This window comes from Muntiacus reevesi, chromosome 22 (assembly GCF_963930625.1).
Source record: "Muntiacus reevesi chromosome 22, mMunRee1.1, whole genome shotgun sequence".
Taxonomy (NCBI): Eukaryota; Metazoa; Chordata; class Mammalia; order Artiodactyla; family Cervidae; genus Muntiacus; species Muntiacus reevesi.
In genome coordinates, this window is record NC_089270.1 from 13,989,279 (window position 1) to 14,008,588 (window position 19,310).

Here is a 19,310-nt window from a genome sequence, read left to right on the forward strand (position 1 = left end):
CACTGGAAGTACTTTGAAGATACATGGTGCAGTTTTCATAATGGTTCTCATCCACAAAGGCACAACACACATTTGGTACAACACTGTGCAATTCAGGAGCCCCCAACACTAGGGTATTTAAATACTTATCTGAAACTTACTCCTTTCCAAAAAAATTATTTTGAGATACTCAGTTCAGTCACTCAGTTGTGTCCAACTGTTTGTGACCCCATGCGTTGCAGCACGCCAGGCTTCCCTGTCCATCACCAACTCCCAGAGCTTGCTCAAATTCATGTCCATCCAGTCTGTGATGCCATCCAACCATCTCATCCTCTGTTGTCCCCTTCTCCTCCTGCCTTCAATCTTTCCCAGCATCAGGGTCTTTTCAAATGAGTCAGTTCTTCACATCATGTGGCCAAAGTATTGGAGCTTCAGCTTCAGCATCAGTCCATCTAATGAATATTCAGGACTGATTTTTTTTTAGGATGGACTTGTTTGATCTCCTTGCAGTCCAAGGAATTCTCAAGCATCTTCTCTAACATCACAGTTCAAAAGCATCAATTCTTTGGTGCTCAGATTTCTTTTTAGTCCAATTCTCACATCCATACATGACTACTGGAAAAACCATAGCTTTGACTAGACAGACCTTTGCCGGCAAAGTAATGCCTCTGCTTTTTATGTCTAGGTTGGTCATAGCTTTTCTTTCAAGGAGTGAACGTCTTTTAATTTCATGGCTGCAGTCACCATCTGCAATGATTTTGGAGTCCAAGAAAATAAAGTCTGTCACTGTTTCCATTGTTTCTCCATCTATTTTCCATGGAGTGATGGGACTGGATGCCATGATCTTAGTTTAATTAATAATTAACAGCAAAAAAAAAAGGGGGGGGGGATGAAAACAAGGATTTATTGATCAAGGCATGTTCTATCAACCTTTAATTATTTAATCTTCACAATGTACCTTAAATGCAGTGGAGGGTTTCATCCAGCACTGAGGTACACGCTGGCTTCCATGTCTTAGCCTCCAACAGTCTGTACTTCTTTTTCCTATTATAAGTAATTTTTTTTTTTTACTGGATGTCAGACGTCTTTTTACTTTGTGGGCCAAAGATGGTGGATATGTTTATAGCTCTAGAGGTATTCTTGAGCTTAACTCACAAGCAGTTTGATTCTTTTCAGGTCTGACTTTGGTGATTTGCTAGGCACATTTGAACCAGTTCTCAATCTAGGACATATTATCTTCCACTGCTGAGGCAAGGCTTGCCTGAGCCGGCTGCCCAATGCCCCCGAGGAATGTGAATTTTTCCAACAGGCATTATTCCCAGCTCTCCCTGTGTTCAAAACACCATGTCCTCTGGTCATTGTGGAAGATCCCTGCCCTAACTTTGGGCAATTTCCTCCCATGTATGGGCTGATCATTTCTGAGCTGAGTGCTCATGCTCAACCTCTCCCGACCTCCAGAACTTTCTCTTTCTCTTTGGAGCTCTCTCCTCTCCATTATCCTGCCCTGGGAACCCCAGCTTCCTTGATTTCCCCAGGATCTCAGCTCCTTTCCTCAGCTTGAGGATTTTACCAGACTCAGCTTGGACCACGTCTCCCTGAAACCTGGACAGGAAACTCTCAAGGCATCAGCTGGAGCAATCCTGGGCTCTCCTTGTGTTTTTCTTTCTCACTGATCACTCCCCTTTACGGCCTATTGTCCAGCCTCTTGAAAACCATTGTTTCTCATATTTTGTCTTGATTTTCAGTTGTTTTGAGTGGGAAGGTAAATCTGATTCCTGTTGTTCTTTCCTGGCTGAAAAGCCATCAGGTACATTTTAAGCTTTGAGTCATCCATCCACGCTTGACTACAGAGGAGGGGTGGGTACTTTCTCTTCCTTCCGCTTAGCAGTACTTTAGAGCCCCAGCACGGCCCCCTCCAGAGCAACACTCCCCATGACGTCCCATCATTACCCACCACTCTACCCTGTCAGGAAGGGGTGGAAGAATCCTTGCAAACTGCTCTTAACGGTTTTCTTTGGAATCGATTTCATCTTGTCCCCCACATCAATATTACTTGGCCGCCTGATGCGAAGAGCTGACTCACAGGAAAAGACCCTGCTGCTGGGAAAGATTGGAGGCTAAAGAAGAAGGCAGCAGAGGATGTGATGGTTAGATAGCATCATGGACTCAAAGGACATGAATCTGAGCACACTCTGGGAGAGAGCGAAGGACAGGGAAGCCTGGCGAGCTGCAGTCCATGGGGTCACAAAGAGTTGGACACAACTTAGCTACTGAACAACAGCAACATTTGTTTTATTTGGATGTCTCAGTGAGAACTGAAGGAGATGATATACACAGAGCCTGGTACATCACAGGTGCTCAGGGAATATAGATTGCCCTTCATTTCTCCAGTTTGCCAGTCCACCACTCACATAGGTGTGGACTTGAGGGGATGGGGTACTTAGAGCAACACCTCTCTGCAGTACCAGGCAGGGGAAGAACCTCTCTCCTCCATTTAACCCCTGCATTAATCCCATCCACAGTGTTCAGACTTAATACCAAAGAGAAATGGATCACATCCTGTTGTACCCTGTAGTCTGGATTCAGGCAAAATAAATAGGTTCAGAACTAATCCCCATCCCCAGGCCAGCCTTAGGGAAATTTGGAAAGAGAGCAATTAAGCATGATGGGACAGTGACTTACGGAGAGAAATGACCTTTCCTAAACACTACTCTCTGGTGATCAATAATTCACAACGTTGCCGGCCGGGTGCGCGGCCTCCACGCATCTACCCCCCCAACCAGCCCTAGCAGGTGGGCCCTGAAGGCCCATGCTCATCCCCATGTCCCACCTGGACCTGGTGGTGTCAGGGAAAGAAGACTCCTAGCGTCCTGCAGGCAGGCTTCTGGGAGCTTGGTGTAGCTTCCCAGAACCAGACTCTCATCTGGGGACACACATTCATCTTTCAAGGGGAGACTCATTTGTGTTTCTTACCAGCAACTCCAATCCACCCTTCTCGTGACACTTCCTCCATGAAGCCCTCCTTGATTACTCCCATGCTTGAAGTCATTGCTGAGTCCTTACAGCATTTATTCGCCATCCATGAATTAAATTAGAAATTATTGATCACTATTAGGTGATCTATTAGCAGAAACCAATGAAAAACACACATTCCTGACTTCAAGAGGAACTTCCCTGGTGGCTCAGATGGTAAAGAATCTGCTTGCAGTGTGGGAAACCTGGGTTCGATCCCTGGGTCAGGAAGATCCCCTGAAGAAGGGAATGGCAACCCCCTCCAATATTCTTGCCTGGAGAATCCCATGGACAGAGGAGCCTGGTGGGCTACAGTGCATGGGGTCACAGAGTCGGACATGACTGAGCGACTGGAAGTGTCATCACCAGGTTTGTCATCGCTCTCCTGCCAAGAAGCGATCATCTGCTAAGTTCATGGCTGCAGTCACCACTCGCAGTGATTTTAGAGCCCAAGAAGAGGGAATCTGTCGTTGCTTCCACCTTTTCCTCTTCTATTTGCCATGAAGTGATGGGACTGGATGCCATGCCACACAAACATTCTAAATGCATGATTACACTCCACCTCCTAAACCCTAGCAGGTAGGGACTATTAGTATCTCCATTTAACAGATGGGAAAACTGAGGCTTAAAGCAGTTGAACAATCTCTGCTAGATCACACGTGACCAGTGGAAGGGAGGTGAACCCCGGCAGTCTGGCTCCAGCACTAGGTCCCAAACATGTCCTTGTGCTGAGAAGGGGGTACCAACTCATCTGAAATTGCAGCCTTAGCCCCGTCATTTCATATCCCCTCGTCTGCTTTATACATTTTTCTCCTTAGTGAAATTGCTCAGTCGTGTCCAACTCTTTGCGACCCCATGGACTGTAGCCTACCAGGCTTCTCCGTCCATGAGATTTTCCAGGGAAGAGTACTGGAGTGGGTTGCCATTTCCTTCTCCATTAGTAGTTATCATTAACATAGCAAGTATGTGCTCGGTTGCTCAGTCATGTTCGACTCTTTGCAGCCCCATGGACTGTAAGCCCCCCAGGCTCCTCTGCCCATGGAATTTTCCAGGCGAGAATACTGGAGTGGGTTGCCATTTCCTACTCCAGGGAATCTTTCTGAGCCAGGGATCGAACCTGAGTCTCTTGTGTCTCCTGCACTGGCAGGCGGATTGTTTACCACTAGCGCCACCTGGGAAGCGCAAACCCAACACAGCATACATTTTACCAACATATCTTGGTGGTGTTTGCTTCCCCCACTAGAATGTCAGCTCCACAGTCTCGGGGACTTTTCCTCTTGTGTGTTCAGTTCTGTATCCCCCTGCCTCCATCCCCCAGTGCCTGGCAGGCAGTAGGAGCTCATTTAGTACTTGTTGAATGAATTAGCGAATGAATGAGGAAGCCTATCAGAATCTCAGGTGACCAGCCCTTTTTCCTCCCAGCACGGTGCCTCCCATAGGGAGCGATGCAGGCTGCCCCACAGAGTTTCTATGGTGGGCAGGTGGTACATGGCCAGCTCAGGTGGGTGTCTTGGTGGGTCAACCCAGGGGCCATGCTGGGTAGCAGGACCATCCAAGCTTCCCTTGGGGAACCAGAGAGGGAAGTCTAGTGGGGCCATCAGAATGCTGGGGACCTGGTTCATACAGGAGGGCAGCTGGGTCTGTCATGGGATAAAGTTGGATGGGTGGGGGGGGGGGCTGTCCCTGTGGCTGGGCTCTACCTACTAGTCTTGCTGCAGGGTTTGAGAGCCAGTGTCCCTGAGGGCCTGATGGTGCCAGAGGACCATGGGGAATGTTGATCAGCACTCTTGAGTTGCAAGTGACAGAAAGGCAATTCAGAAATGGGGCACAAGCCCAAGTCTCAGAAAGCAGACCCAGTCTGTGGGACCCATGGTCCTGGAACTTGAACTTCACCGGACTCTATCTGCCCCTCCTCACTGTTTCTCCAGAGGCTGGCCTAGTCTTGCCCATCTATGGCTTCCCTCATAGCTCAGTTGGTAAAGAATCTGTCTGTAATGCAGGAGACCCCAGTTTGGTTCCTGAGGTGGGAAGATCTTCTGGAGAAGGGATACGCTACCCACTCCAGTATTCATGGGCTTCCCTTGTGGCTCAGCTGATAAAGAATTCACCTGCAATGCACGAGACCTGTGTTCAACCCCTGGGTTGGGAAGACCCCTGGAGGAGGGAAAGATTACCCACTCCAGTATTCTGGCCTGGAGAATTCCATGGATTATATAGTCCATGGGTTCGCAAAGAGTCGGACACCACTGAGCAACTTTCACTTTCACTTTCCTTCCCCTCTGTCTACAGGCAGAATTTTCTGGGTGTGGGGAGGCCAGAGCCAGCAGTAGCTCAGAGCTCACCCCTCAGAGCATCTCTGCTAGGGCAGGAGGGACCCTGTCCATTCTCTGTAGTCAAAAACCCTGGCCTGGACACCTGCCCGCCCTCGGGCCAGTCCCTGAGGTCAGGGAGGTCCCACCTTTGGCCTGCCCAGGAATCATGGTGCTGAAGAATAACACGGGCTGGGAAAGAGGCCATGACCTCCTCGGCTGTCCTCTGGTTCTAGCCATAGCTGCAGGGGACCATGGACCAGGCTCCCACTTGCCCGGCAGCCAGGTCCCCTCGAGCAGGCCAGTGTCCGGCTGCATTTAGCTCCCAGGCCTTCCCCGACACCCCTGGGTCTTAAGTCCATGCAGTCTGGAGTGGGGGAGTCAGTGTCCCCTGGGCAGCCCTGACTTGTTTGGAAGGAGAATCCCGGGAGAATTGCTGATGCTCCCCTCTTTCAGGGATCAGTTCTAGAACCTTTGGTCCACGTCTCAGTGGATGGGAATCCCATGTTCCCACAGCAGAGACCAAGTGATGAATCCGGGGATCCCCTCCCAAATAGACTGTCTGCACGCACATGCTTCCCGGGCTCTGCCTGCCAGGACCCCACACTCGCCGCGGAGAGGGCCCTGCGGAGTTGGGAGAGTCGGAGACACAGACGCGAGGAGCAAGACGGCCCTCTGCGGCACGAAGGCCTGTGTGCAGGGCATGGATCCGGGGATCAAGCCCACGTCTCTTATGTCTCCTGCTTTGGCAGGTGGGTCCTTCACCACTCGCGCCACCTGGGAAACCCACAGGACACACATAGGCATGCAAAGAGCATGTGTGTGGGAGAGACGCAGCCTACATGGGCTTTCCTCCCAGCTCCTCACATCACTCGTCTCTCTCTCACAGACTGCTCTGCACACGCCCACCTTCCCTACTTACTCCCTCTCTCCCCATCCCCTTCCCTCCCATTCACTTGTTCAGTGGCCACTGCCAGAGTGAGCTCTGGGGACCAGGTGTCAATCAGGCCGGGGACAGGCCTCAAAGGGTCCATGGTCCAGAGGAGAAACCCGAAGCCCTACTACAAGGATGGGGAGTTCCGGGGCTGTGGGGCACCAAGAACTGATGAGGTCAGAGGGAGGGGACATTTGAGCTGGGCCTTGAAGGATAAGTAGGAGTTTGTGGGAGGAAAAGGCAAATAAGAAGCCGGCAGGTAAAGGCCCGAATCCAGGCTCCGTCGCTCAGCAACTGTTGGATCTCCTGCCAGCCCTTTCCCAGGGGCCTCAGCCTGCTTGTCCCATGAACTAGACAGGGGAGTCTCACCCCTGCCCGGTGCCGAAGCCCACAGGACAAGACCCTGGCACAGGACGGTCCAGTGAACTGCAGGCCCCTCCCCCAGGGCCCCCTCTTCCTGCCATGATGTCCGCCCTGTGGAGGACCTGAGTGGGCCTGGGGACCCCACATGATCTGCTTCCCTCTCTCCCTCTCCTCCCCCCTCACTGTGTTCCAGACACACCGGCCTCCCTGCTGTTTCTCCAACCTGCCTCGGGGCCTTTGCACCTGCTCCATTATGCCTTTGCCTGGATTGATCTTCCTTCATCTCTAAGGCTTAGTCCCTCACTTTCTTTAAGACTTTGCTCAGATGAGACTATCCCCCAGTTTATCAATGCAACCAGCAAGTCCCCAAGACACTAACCCCTATTCCTGGACCTTTTTACTTGGCTTTGCTTTTTTCTCTTTGTAGCATAAAATATACTTGGCTTGTTAAACATGACTATTATTTAGACATTACTTTGCCAACAAAGGTCTGTCTAGTCAAGGCTATGGTTTTTCCAGTGGTCATGTATGGATGTGAGAGTTGGACTGTGAAGAAAGCTGAGTGCCAAAAAATTGATGCTTTTGAACTGTGGTGTTGGAGAAGACTCTTGAGAGTCCCTTGGACTGCAAGGAGATCCAACCAGTCCATCCTAAAGGAAATCAGTCCTGGGTGTTCACTGGAAGGACTGATGCTGAAACTGAAACTCCAATACTTTGGCCACCTCATGCGAAGAGTTGACTCATTGGAAAAGACCCTGATGCTGGGAGGGACTGAGGGCAGGAGGAGAAGGGGACGACAGAGGATGAGATGGCTGGATGACATCACCGACTCGATGGGCATGAGTTTGAGTAAACTCCGGGAGTTGGTGATGGATAAGGAGGCCTGGCGTGCTGCGATTCATGGGGTCGCAGAGTCGGACACAACTGAGCGACTGAACTGAACTGAACTGAGTTATTTAGTGACTGTCTGCCCACCCCCTCCACACACACACTCTGAATGCCAGCTTCACCAGGTGGGGGACTTCTGTCTCGTTCACCTTGGAACCCCAGCAGGGCACTCAGAGGTATCAGTGTGTGCCCAGCCAGTGAATGGTCCTGTTGAGAGGCCGGAGCCCTTGGTAACCTGAGTGAAGACAATGAACCCTGACCATCAAGATGACACGCTGCATACACCTTGCACACCAGCGGTGCTATGTTAGAAAGCGGATGGCTACTAAATCGATTTACTGCAAAATAAAAGATAAATTCTCCCTGGTGTCTTTCTGAAGGAGAAGCCATGTCAGCAGCTGGCTTTCCATCCTTGCAGCTGAACACACACGTGAAAGATTACAGACATGGAGGGGCTGGATCCCCTTGGCTTTACTCTAATTGCTGCTAACTGTTCCGTCCTCTGGGTTGCATTTACACTCTCCTCCAACCCCCTAGCCCGATTAATGGTTTCTTTCCTTTGGTCAGAAGCCACAGCTTTAAAATCACACCCGCTTCAGTGTACTCTGTTACCTAGCAACAGTCATAAATCAACAGAACGTGCCAGAATGTTAAAGCAAACCTCCCTGGACTGTTAGATGCTTTTTTTTTTAATCCAAACATGTTCATTGACCCTCATGCCTCTTCTGCACCCACCTTTCCACCTCTGGCTTCACAGAGCGCCCGGGTGTGTGCATTTTAAAACTGTCTTATGGCCTGTCTGAGTTTGGAGCAAGAATCTTTTGTGCTTTCTCCCAACTCTGGCCAGTACCCAGGAACAGGAGAAGGCTGGTCTGTCCAGCCTGCATGCCCTCACTTCAGCCCTTCAGCTGGGAGACCTGGGTCAGCCCTGCAGGGTGTCTGGACACATGGAGACCTTGGTTCTTACCACAGATCGCCAAATAGCCCATCAACGTGGTACCCTGGGTGGGTCAGTATGGATGGAAAGTCCATACCTGGGTGCCCTCACAATAGAGCCCATTCTGCATTTGCTCACTCATTTGTTCAATCACTTAATCATTCCACAAACAGTTACAGAGCACCCCCTGCATGCCAGGCTCCTACAGGCAGAGAGGAATAAAGCCTGCTTTCCAAGATTTCTCATTCCACTGGGGAGGAGCTGACTGGAACACAGCAATGCAGAAGCAACACCATTCACCAGGTTGAGGCCAGACTTGGTGCAGATGCCCTGACTACGGGAGGCAACGAGACAAACCCAGTCCTGAAAACCTGAGATGCCTGCGCCCACGGAGCACGCCAGCGGAGCAAGTGGCACCGTGCAAAGAAGTAAACAGGTGTGCCCAGCAGACTGGAGAAGGGTCACATGACCAGGCAGGCCAGGCCAGAGGCCTTCAAGGAGGAGGGACTGCCCGCCCTGAGGCTGAAGGAGCAGGAAGGCCTCTGCTGGGGCTCCGGGTTCGGGAGACAGGGGCGCATGGTGCAACGGGTCCCTTCCTAGCTGCCCGCCTTTCAGCACGGCGGGAGAACCAGGAGCTGAGCTTGCAGTGTGGACTCCAGCCAAAGAGCTGTGCTGGGCTGCTGCTGCGAGGGTCTGAAGTAAGAGTGAGACAGAGCAGACAGATTTCATCCAGAGAAGGGGCTCCCACGGTGCAGGGGGCGGGCGGTGAAGACAAGGGCAGGTTGCTGACGTGGAAAGTGTCAGTGTTAGTTGCTCAGTTGTATATGATCCTTTGCGACCCTATGGACTGTAGCCCCCCAGGCTTCTCTCTCCATGGAATTCTCCAGGCAAGAACACCGGAGTGGGTTGTCATGCCTTCCTCTAGGAGAACTTCCTTCCCGACCCAGGGATGGAACCCAAGTTGCAGGCAGATTCTTTACCTTCTGAGCCACCAGGGAAGCCCAGGTTGCTTTCGGGGATGTAGACATCAGAGGGGCTGGGGTGGTGGCGGCCTGTCTTGGCGACACGCTGCAGGGAGGAGAAGGGGAGACACAGAAAGTCACTTGGATAGGTGCAGGGGCCTATGGAGGGGCTGGGGAAGAAGGAAGGGAAGACCCTATACCTGTGTGACCAGGGAAGCTGGGCGAGGAGGAGAGCAGGTAGGGGGGAGAGGGAGAGAGGACCCGGTCACCCTCACAGCTCCCTGTTGGCTGAGGGTCCTGACTCCACCTGTTTAGCCAGCCTGCTGAGTGGACCCCACAGCCAGAACAGAGTGGCCTCAAGCCCAGGCGACAGCGTTGGTGAGCAGTTAGCCTCCCCTCTGAGAGCCTGGAGGCTCTGGACAGGCCACCACTTAGCCCATCCCTCTGCCATTGGCACAGTTGCATCCCTGGAGTCCACCCGAGTGACTGCAGATCAATGTCAGTGAAGCAAATGCCAGACCAACCATCGAAGAGGCTGGGCCCTGGGACATGGGCAGCAGGGGCAACAAGGCAGTCGATGGGCTGGATCTAAGATCCACTAGCTGGGATCCTAGAGAAGGCAGGGTGCTGGGCGTGGTGCTAGTATGCGGTGGAGGCTAGAGGTCTGGTGCGGAGAGATGACTGATCTCATGTGGGCTGAGTGACATTTCTCCCTGCCCCCGACATCCTCCCAGTGAGAGGACAGACTCGAGGTCCCATCTGGGCTCATCCCAGGCTCTGGTGGAAAGCAATTCAGAAGGAAAGCAATGCTGAGAGGCAGGGGAGGGGCGAGGAGACTGACTCTGCCTAAAGAAGAGACAGAGATCCCTGGTCTTTTCTCCTTGGACTTCAGTGAACATCAGCTTCAAGAGAGTGGATCAAAGACTTTGGAAGAGCAGAGCTATCCAGGATGAAGGGCAGGTTCTAGACCAGTTTCCCCTACCTCTCTCCTGCTGGGTGTGTGAAGATGAAGCAAGTCAGGGTGAGTGGGAGGCAAGAGGGAGGGAGTGAATGTAAATAGCAAGCAAGTGTGACTCAGTGCAGGAGGGTGATACCCAAAGAACAAGCACTTGGATCTTCTTGCAGGGTGGTTCCAGAAGCCCAGAAGGTGATGAGGCTTGATCTGAGTCTATGATCCAGCGGGAGTTATTCAGAGGAAAGAGAGGAAGAGAAATAAAACAGCATCGGTGCAAAGGCAAGATGACAAAGAGCTGAGTGTGTTCATGAACACAGGAATAAGATTAGGGTAGCTAGTAGTTACTTATCTTTATAAGAGGAATGCATTTAAGAGGAGGAGAACTTGCCCTATCTGATAGCAAGATTTATGAAAAAGCTGCGATCCTTTTTAAAAAGATTCTTTAGATGTGAATCATTTTTAAAGTTTTTGTTCAATTTGTTACAATATTGTTTCTGTTTTATGTTTTGGCTTTTCAGCCATGAGACATGTGGGATCTTAGTTCCCCTACCGAGGACTGAACTCATGCCCTTTCCACTGGAAGCTGAAGTCTTAACCACTTCATAGCTGGGGAAGTCCCAAAGCTTTGATTCTTAAGGCAGTGTGATATGGGTGCAAGGGGAGACAATCAAAAACAGAAGAGAATCCAGGCAATGCAAATAAGGAAACTAAATGTGATATGGACAGGATGTTATAGGTCAGTGGGAAAGTGTGGAGCACTCACTGAAGGTGTTGGAAGATTTGTTCTCCCTTTGGAAAAAAAATTACTTTAGATCTCTACTTCAAGCCCTACCGAAGCAAACTGAATATTTAAATGTGAAAAACATTTCAAAATGGAAACTTTTAAAAGACTTAGAGTATCCATATTACCCTGGGATAGGACGGAATTTCTTAAGTCAAAAGAAGAGATTCTACTACACTAAATCAAGAGCTTAATACACCATAAACAAAGACAAGTCATATGCAGGGAGAATATATCTGCCACATATGAAATGAATGGGTGATTAATAAAGAAAATATGCAAAGAACCAGGAACAGATATCTCCTAGAAGGGACCATGAGAAGTACCTGGATACATATGAAAAGATCTCCAGGGAAGATTTAATTTAATTAAATTCATGGGCAAGACCATTAACATCCACCAGATTGGCAAAATCTAGAAAGTTTGCGAACATGGAGAGTGGGTGAGGTCTTTTGCTGCTGGGGATGGTCAAACTGGCACAATGGATTTAGAACACTGTTGGAGTTCCATCAGTAAAGCTGATGACGTGACACCCCAAATCCAACAATCTCTCTCTAGTCAACTCCCTAGATAAACTCTTACACCCTAGGGAAACTCTTACAGCCCAATTCCCGGGAGACTACAGTAATGGCCACAGGGCATTAACCTGAGAACAAAGACACTGGGCAACAACCCAAATGTCTGCTCACAACAGGATGGATAAAGTCTGCACATTCATATAAAGAAATGGTGCACAGCAGTGAAAGAGAACACAGAATGCTACATATATCAGCACATAACCTTGAGTGAAAAAGGCAACTACCTGAAGGATACTCACAGAATGTTCTATTTATATAAAATTCAAAAGCCAGGAGGGGAATTCGGGATGGGGAACCCATGTACACCTGTGGCTGATTCATGTCGATGCATGGCAAAAACCACCACAATGTTGCAAAGTAATTAGCCTTCAATTAAAATAAATTAGTTAATTACAAAAAAGACTCTAGGCTCAGCTAAGCACTAGATGGTTTAGGATTATAGCATGTAAAAGTAAAGCTGCTCAGCCGTGTCCGACTCAGCGACCCCATGGACTGTAGCCTACCAGGCTCCTCCATCCATGGAATTTTCCAGACAAGAGTACTGGAGTGGGTTGCCATTTCCTTCTCCAGGGGATCTTCCTGACCTAGGGATGGAACCCGGATACTGTTCAGAAGAGTTACTTTCATGGGGGGCGGGGGGTTGGGGCAGAAAAGAGCACATTGAATAGAACATTCTAGGCTCAGGGTTGAGTTCATGGCTATTTTCATTTATCAATCTGCTCTGTGATCTACATGCACACATATTATGGTATACCTTTCTGTATGTATCAAATAATTAATAACTTTAAAAATAGAAAGTCAACGGTGCCAAAGGTTTAAAGAAGAAGTGATGTGGAAATGATTCACTGAGCGTGGACTGGAGTATTAATGAGGGACAGCAGTTTGCCAAGGGGGCTGTGAGAGGTGACGCCCTCGGGGTGCATCCCCAGGTGGAGGAGCGGATGATGGTGCGGAGCCCCGGGAAACCAGGCCAGCAGGAGCCACCCAAGCAGACACCTCGTCCTCTCATGCAGGAGACACCTGCGGAGCCCACGGGGCTCCCAGGTCATGCATGGGCCGTGAGGGGGTGGGGACGGAGACATAGGGTGACCCCAACAGGGGAAGGCCTCTTCCTGAGTCTTCCCTTGGTTACTTTTGTCATCGTTCCCCATCCTGGGAGGGACTCCACCATCTGACTTCAGGAGGCTGGTACTGAAACAGGTGCTTCCAAGTCTGTGTCCTGTGATGAGGTTGGTCCTTTGGGTGACAGGTAACCAGACGTTCTCGCTCGCTCTCTCTCTCCCCCTCCATCTCCCTTCCCCTGACAACTCAGGGCAAAGTGAATCATGGGGATACCTGGCAGGTAGAGGCAGCAGGCCTTGGGGGTGGGGAAGGGGAAAGAGAAGGGTGGTACTCACCATGATTTTCAGGCTTCTGTTTTAGACCCTGGAAACTCCTTTGAACCTTTGCTCAGGACTCCATGGTGTGTGTCCACTGGATGGACAAAAGAGAAAATGGAAAACCATGAGTGGCTCAGGGAAAGGACCAGCTCTCTAATTTCCCAATCATCCAAATCGTCTGGCTCATGAAACAGCTGAAAGGATGAAAGGGGTGTGAAGGACACCTAGAATAATCCTGAGTCCTTCCTTGCTTCCTGCCCACGGCCACCAGCCTCGTGTTCCCCCTTCCTCCTCCGCTTCAGCCACAACACGCGCAGCACAGACCCACCTCAGGGCCTTTGCACGTGCCCTTCCCGCCGCCTGGAAGGTCCTACCCCGTGCTGCCCGACTCCCTCCCGGGCTTCACTCAGGTCTCTGCCCAAAGGTCTCTTCTATCTCCGACCCCTCTAAGCAATGAATGACCCCCTCCCCACAAGCTAGTCTCCCCTGCCCTGGCCAGGCTTTCTTTCCTCCAAGTCCTTCCACCGCTGGTCAGTATACAGAGGCTTACCTGTCCATCCATGCCTTGTATGTCCCCTCCTGCCAGGAGTGAACTTCATGGAGGAGAAAACAGCTGGGCTTCCCCAGGTAGAACTGTGCCTAGACATGCTGGGTCCCTGATCAACATTCAATAAGTGAGTTACAGCTGCATATAAAGGGGTTCTAGGGCTTCCCTTCAGAAGAAGAATGGAGACAGGAAGAGGGGAGTTACCCTGACCCCATCTGACCCCGCCCATCTGGGGCAGAGGCCTTGGACCGACCATCACTGGGAAGGAGTCCTGTGTATCCAGGAGAGCCTCTGACTCTGGGCCCCTCACCCTGGCCCCTGTTGCCCCCAGGGGAAACAGAGACTGTTGCCAGAGCCTGGTCTTAAGGTTCTGTGTGACCAACAGGGACGTTTCCTTTGTACTGAGTCTGGGGGTATGTTGGGACCCTGCCCTGAATGACTGCGAGTCCCAGGTCCTGCTGATGCATACCTCTAGGCACCCCTGGGTGAGTGGTTCAATGGCCTTGGTGGGGGAAACACCACTGTCTTTCAAGGATCATCTGGAATCCTGCAGGGGTCTGAGGGAGCTGGGTGTTAAAGGTAATAAAAGCTGACATGGGAACAACCATCACTTTAGTTCTGGGCCTTGGTTTTCTCAGCTGTACCAAAAAGCACTTGGCCTGGCTGATGCTGGGGCCCTTCCTATCTCTGACCATAGGCGACTTTGGGGCACCAAGGTTGGGGACAAATGTTGATGTTGTAGAGATTTCACAGGAAGGTTGAACTTGGTTCTACTACAGGCTGCTGTGTTCATTGCTCTGAGCTTGCCTTATTTGGGATTGACCTCCAAGGCCACCTGCTTGCTTTAGCTGCAGAAGATTTTGAAAGAGCACTCCCGTCCTGCATGCTCTGTTGTACTATGACTTTGCCATTCCTTTCACTAGATGTATATTTGAGAAAATCCCAGAGCTTATCCTAATCTTAATTTTCTCATCTATAAAAATTGAGGTTATAATTGTGTCTGTTTTATGGGTTGTGTTTGAGGATTACCTGAAAAACACATGTTAAATATATAGACCAGTGCCTGCCATAGAGGAACTGCTCGATAGATGTTAGTTGTTATGGTAATAATTATGATGGTGGTGATGGTAGTGATAATGGAGATGGTGATGGTGATGGTGGGAGTGCTGGCAATGATGGGGTGCAGCTTCTGAGGATGGTGATGATGGTGATGGTGTGATGGTGATGCCGATGACTGGTGAGGAAAACGTTGAGGATGAAGCATCACCTGGGCCCAGCATTTTGTACAATGATGGAACATATATAAAAGTGCCCAGCATGGCCCTTGACAAAGTGCCTATGAACTATTGATTTCAGTTCTGTCCCTCTCAGTTCAAAACAAATGTATCATCTTATGATAAGAATTAGTGAAGTCAGATCAGGAAAACAACACTTATAAAATTCTGATTTAACAGCCTTAGCTGGTCATATCAAGATTATAGAAAAGACTTCACTGCACTTTATGGTATCTTGGGGAATTTTAAAAATAATATAATTAAATTTGCTCTCATGGTAAGGTTTTAAAAAAGACTTACTGCCGTTAATATGATTACATCTTAGAGCTAGAAAATCTTACTAAGGAGAACACCTGATTCAGTCACCTGCTCACCACTAATTCATTCATTTATTCACACACACTTAACCAACTCCCATTCAAAAATATATTCAGTTTTGAGGACCTCAGATACTAATAAAAAAACTGCATTACTGGAGCCCTTGTTTTTCAATTCAGTAGGACAAACAGGCACTGGGATGGGATGGAGTCTGTTGGAACAGTTTTTGTCTTCCGGGAACTGGGGAGCAGACAGGTGGAGGGGAGGATGGGTGAGCCCAGAGCAGCCTTCCCCGGTTGGGAAGGAGGGGTGCGCCTGCGTGCTAAGTCGCTTCAGTCCGATCCGACTTTTTGCGACCCCATGGACTGTAGCCCTCCAAGCTCCTCTGTCCATGAGATTCTCCAGGCAAGAAATACTGGAGTGGGCTGCCATGCCTCCTCCAGGGGATCTTCCCAATCCCGGGAATGAGGGTGAGGAGAGAGCAAATGAATGACTTTCTAGGAAGTGGGAGGCTCCACCGGAGCTTGGAGGCAGGGGCTTTGATAGCGGGGCTCTGCAGACTGATGCCTGTTCGTGCGGCTCTGAGCCACTGGGTGGCGGGCTGGCGTGAAGCAGCTGAGCGTCAAGAGTCCAAGCGTCGGTCTCTTAGTGGCCTCTGACTCTGCAACCGCATGGACCACGGTAGGCTCCGCTGTCCATGGGATCTTACAGGCAAGAATACTGGAGTGGGTTACCATTTCCCGTGCCAGGGGACCTTTCCCGCCTAGGGATCGAACCGTTTCTCCTGCATCTCCTGCACTGGCAGGCAGATTCTTTACCACTGCAGCACCTGAGAAGGGGGCTTCCCTTGTAGCTCAGCTGGTAAAGAACCCACTTGCAATGCAGGAGACCTCGGTTCAATTCCTGGGTCAGGAAGATGCCCTGGAGAAGGGATAGGCTACCCACTCCAGTATTCTTGGGCTTCCGTGGTGGCTCAGATGGTAAAGAATCCGCTTGCAATTCAGGAGACCTGGGATTGATCTCTGGGTTGGGATGATCCCTTGGAGAAGGGAATGGCTACCCATTCCACTATGGCCTGGAGAATTCCATGGACTGTATATCTATGGGCTCACAAAGAGTTGGACTCAACTGAGCAACTTTCACTTTCTTTTTACTTTCACCTGGGAAGCCCCGGAGGAGAGAGGTGCTCTGTGAGGGGGACAAGCCTGGACCAGTTCACAGAGGGCATCCCAGCTGAGCCAAGGAGCTTCAGCTTTCCTCTCTGGGTGGTGTGGACTCAGGAAATGCTTGCACACAGGAGAAGCCCCTGGCAGTGCGGGAAGGGTGCCCCTGGAAGGGGGGAGGATGGGGAGGGGTCGCCACAAGCCCCACCTCCTCCTTGCTTGCTCAGTTTTATGCATTAGGGAGCACCCGCTTTGCAGACACCACCCATTTTCTCCCTGAATGAATCACCAACAGTTCAAAATAACTTAGGCAAATATTTTGCAAATCTCTGGTGAAAATAAATTAAATCAACACTAATTCTGAGGCACTCTAAAAATGTTCAAATACAGATGGGGTGTGTAAATCGGGCTGCTTATATTTAGGAAGCTGAAGACTACAAAAGGAGAACCATGTTAATGAGCAGTGAATTAATTTTATGTAAGGAAAAAATAACTTACCTCCCTTTGACTTTTTTTTTCCATTTTAGAAAGTACAAAACCTTGTATAATTGAGTGATTATTTTCCCATGGGTCTAAATAGCAGATGAAAATGTGCAATTAATCTTTTCAATTTTGTGAGTCTATGATATTAACTGAAACTTAATTTCATCTATTGAATGAACCATCCTTTGGATTGAAGCCAGGAGGAGAGGGGGCGACAGGGGATGAGATGGTTGGATGACTCAATGGACATGAGTTTGAGCAAACTCCGGGAGTTAGTGAAGGACAGGGAAGCCTGGCGCGCTGCAGTCCGTGCGGTCATGAAGAGTCAGACACGACCGAGTGACTGAACAACAACCGCAATTGAATGAAACACCCGCTGGGGGATTTGTCACAGTATTCAGTTCAATCCAAGAAGCGTTTATGGAAGACCAGTACAATCAGGTACTGTCCAGGTGTTTGCACCTCTGTCCTACTTCATCCTCACCTCTTAATCCTCATCCCTCTTAAGGCACTGCCACTGTGGTCACTTTTAGTGAAGAGGTGGCTTGAGAGGTCGCCTGGTGGGCCCAAGTTCTTAGCGCTGATAAGTGACAGAGCTGAGCATCGACTTAACCTACGACTGGTAGACTCCAAAGTTCTAGACTATTCTAGAAGTGCACCTTTCTCCCCTGCATACACCAGGATGCAATGTAATACAATGTACAGAGGGGAGAATGTGTACATAATCTGAACTACTGAATTAAGGACAGTCAGATATCTGAATTTAAGAATATGCTGGAAGGATGGGGGATGGAGTTTAGAACAGGATGAACACAGTCAGCTTGCAGCAAAGCTTGGAGTATGTATGCATTTCCTGGGGCTGCTACAACAAAGCATCACAAAATGGGTGACTTCAAACAACAGAAATATATCCTTTCTTAGTTCTGAAGCCAGAAGTCTGAAATCAAGGTGGGCACTGGGCTACTCTCTGCCTGGAGGCTCAGAGAAATTCTCTTCCAAGACTCCCTCTCAGCTCTGGTGGTTACTGGCAACCCTTGGCTTTCCTTGGCTCTTAAATGCCTCACTATAATCTCTGCCTCTTTTATCACATGATATTTTCCTTGTGTGTCTCTGTGCCTCTGTTTATAAAGACACTCATCATGTTGACTGAGGGCCTACCCTCATCTAGCATGACCAGCAGATTTCCTGGTGGCTCAGATGATAAAGAATGCCTGCAATGCAGGAGACCTGGGTTCAATCCCTGGGTCGGGAAGATCCCCTAGAGATGGGATTGGCAACCCACTCCAATATTCTTGCCTGGAGACGTCCCATGAATAGAGGAACCTGGTGGGCTACAGTCCATGAGACTGCAAAAGTTGGACATGACTGAGCGACTAACACATTCACTTTATCTTAATTTGCTTCCATCGGCAAAGACCCTATTTCTAAATTAGGTCATATTCACAGATACTAGAGTTTAGGACCTTAACATATCTTTTGCCAGGACATAATTCAATCTACAGCAGGATGCTAATATAGATGAGGGCTGATAACAAAAGGCCTCTTGGAGGGAGTGACAGTTTTAAAGGTATAATCAAATCAGCTCTTACTTGGTGAATCTCAATGAGTAAACCAGATGCCCTGGAAGCCTGAGATGGGAAAGAAAATCCTTCTTTTGCTTGAAAACCAAACAGTGGTGTAGAATCCCAGAATCTACACAGCATAACTGGGGGAAAGTAGATAACACGCATGAGGGCAGTCAGCATTTACTGAGCACCTGCTGTGTACTGTGCAACCAGCTGGGAGGCACTATTACACTGCTGACCAGTCAGGACTCTGGACTTAGAGCTGTTTATGTGACCCTTGCAAGTGGCTTGTCCCTCTGTGCCCTGGTTTTCTCCTGCATGGAATGAGAACCCACGGGGAAGTTCAGCTCTCATCAGATCCTCAGTCCAGTGCCTATTGCACAGTGTCACAGACACAGATCAGCACGTGTGTGTTTGTGCTCAGTCACTGAGTCGAGTTTGACTCATTGTGACCCCATGGACTGTAGCCTGAGAGGCTCCTCTATCCATGGGATTCTCCAGAGGAGGATACTGGAGTGGGTTGCCATTTCCTTCTCCAGCAGATCTTCCCGACCCAGGGACTGAACTCAGGTCTCCTGCATCTCCTGCAGGTGGATTCTTTACCACTGAGCCACCTGGGAAGTCCTCTTACACAACAGGCACTCGATAAGCATCATCCCTTCAGCAGACATTTATCAAGCTCTTACTGGGTACCCAACCTGCATTAGGCATGAGTGTCAGTTTCCAAGGCTGTTGTAACCACGTGTTGTCACAAAACTCTGGAGGCCAGAAGTCTGAAGCCGAGGTGTTGGAGGAGCCTTCCTAGCCTGCCCCTTGGCACCCTTGGCTTTCTTGATTGTAGCTGCAGCACTGAGATCGCGTCCCGCCTTGTCACGTGGCCTTC

General features: G+C 49.8%; 1 pseudogene; it reads right to left on the reverse strand.

The window, feature by feature from the left end:
• LOC136152725 (epididymis-specific alpha-mannosidase-like) overlaps nucleotides 1–19,310 on the reverse strand; it is a 107,746-nt pseudogene that overhangs the window by 9,910 nt on the left and 78,526 nt on the right.